Genomic DNA, 2,719 nt, shown 5'->3' on the forward strand with positions numbered 1-2,719 from the left:
CAAGGCTGAACCGCAGTCCCCATTTCCCAACCCAGAGGGCCCCTTCCCCCATACCCTCTGAGACGGAACCCTCTGGAGCCCTAGGGGAATCTGAGCAAACACTACCTAAACAGTTACTAATACTGACAGGAACTGAGACTGAGGGTAGCAAGCGTGATTAAACATCTATAAGGGAAAAAAAGGCATTATTAAGACTTTATATAAAGCAGGATCCAAGAGGCTTAGATGCCACCTACTGGAAACCAAAAGAAAAACATCTTCTTTGCAACAGGCTAGAAAGACCATTATATAATAAATCTTTCTGGCAAAAAAAAAGCAGAATACACTTCCATTAATGCCCAGATGGAGAAATAGTCCATTAAACATCATGAACAACCAAGATGACAAGGCATCGCAGGAAGAAAGAGAAAAATCTCCAGAAAATAAGTTTACAGACATAGAAATATGTGACTTAAATGACAGAGAATTCAGAATAGTACTTCTGAAAAAACTCAGTGAGATCTGAAATGAATCATATCAACAATTTCATGAATTGAAAAAACAACTAGATGAGCAGAATGAGTTCTTTAGCAAGGAGAATGAAACCCTTAAAAAGAACTGAATAGACCTGCTGGAGATAACACACTGCAAGAGTTGAAAAATGAAATAGCAAGCTTGGGAAATAGAGTCGACTAAATGGAGGAAAGGATTAGTGATATCAAAGATGGAAATCTAAAAATAAATCAGAAGGAAGAAGAGAGAAACTGAAGAATGAAAAATAATGAAAGAGAAATACAAGAACTAGCCGATACCATCAGGAAAGGAAACATTAAAATAATGAGCATTCCTGAAGGGGAGGAAAAGGAGCAGAGATTAGAAAGCATTTTCAGACAAATAGTTGATGAGAATTACCTAAATTTAAGGAATGAACAGAAGCATGGAATTCAAGAAGTCAACAGGACACCCAATGATCTCAACCCAAAAAGGGCTTCTCCAAGACACATTGTATTAAAATTATCAAAAATCAACGACAAAGACAGAATTCTCAGGGCAGCCAGGGAAAAGAAGACGGTATCCTATAAAGGAAAACTCATTAGATTATTATGGAACTTCTCAGCATAAACCTTACTAGCCAGAAAGGAGTGGAATCGAATATTCAAACTATTAAGTGAAATGAACTACCAGCCTAGAATAATGTATCCAGCTAAGCTCTCCTTTAGATATGAAAGAGAAATAAAGGCCCTTCCAGACATACAAAAATTAAGGGGATTTTCCACTACGGAGGCCTGCATTACAGGAAGTATTGAAAGGGGTAGCTCACCTAAAACAAAATGACAAAAAAAAAAACAAAAAACCATAATTAGAAGTAAGGTGACTAGCGGGCTGATAGAAGCAGAGGAGTGCAACCCATACTAAGAACAGGGCAATATAAGCTTAGAAAATAAGAAGAAATTTGCTATAGCAAGATAGTAATGAATGTTCAGCATACATAGGGACAAATTAAGACAACAATGACTGAAAAGGGGAGGATTCAAAGATCCAAATTTGCAAAGGGAATGGAAATAAGCCACGCACAGAAGAAAATGGATGACTGTGTGTGTATATATATATATATATATTATATATATATATATATATATATATTATATATATATATATAAAACTATCCTTTACATATTTATAATGGCAACCGCACGCCAAAGATTCATAACTGAAGTATATAACATAAAACAAGAAAGACCAGAGAGAAACCCACAAAAGCCAACCAAAATAAAGAAAATATAAACACAAGGACAAGGAAGCAATGGAAACACTGAGTTACCAGAAAGCAAAAGATTAAATGGCTATAAGAAGACCTCATATTTTAGTAATTGCCCTAAATGTACGTGGACTGAACTCACCAATAAAAAGGCACAGAGTTGCAGATTGGATCAAAAAACAAAATCCAACCATACGCTACCTCCAGGAGACACATCTCAGCTCCAAAGAGAAATATAGACTCAAAATGAAAGGGTGGAAAATGATATTTCAAGAAAATGGCATTCAGAGAAAAGCAGGAGTAGCAGTACTAATATCAAATGATATAGACTTCAAAATAAAAAAGATAAAGAAAGATACTGAGGGACACGTCATAATGATAAAGGGAATCATGCACCAAGAAGACATAACTTATACTTATTAATATCTATGCTCCCAATCAGGGAGCCCCAAAGTATATAAAGCAATTACTAACAGAAGTAAAGGGAGAAACAAACCAAAACACTATCATAGTAGGGGACCTAAATACCCACTGTCAGATATGGACAGATCATTCAAACAGAAAATCAATAAGGAAATAATATCCTTAAATGACACATTAGACCAACTGGACGAAATGGACATTTACAGAGCCTTTCATCCTAAAACAGCTGCTTACACATTCTTCTCTAGTACACATGGAACAATCTCAAGGATTGACCACATACTGAGACACAGAGATAGCATCAACAAAGATAAGAGGATTGAAATCATACCAACCATATTCTCTGATCATAATGCTTTGAAACTAGAGATCAACTGTAAAAAGAAAGTGGGAAGAATCACAAATACATGGAGATTAAACAACATACTACTGAAGAAGAAGAAATAAAAAGAGAGATCGAGAAGCAATCCCCATCAAAATCCCATCAGCATTGTTTAAAGAAATGGAACAAAAAAATTTGTATGGAAGCACAAAAGATCCCAAATTGCCAAAGCCATC

Source organism: Pteropus vampyrus, unplaced genomic scaffold, assembly GCF_000151845.1.
Source record: "Pteropus vampyrus isolate Shadow unplaced genomic scaffold, Pvam_2.0 Scaffold130, whole genome shotgun sequence".
Taxonomy (NCBI): Eukaryota; Metazoa; Chordata; class Mammalia; order Chiroptera; family Pteropodidae; genus Pteropus; species Pteropus vampyrus.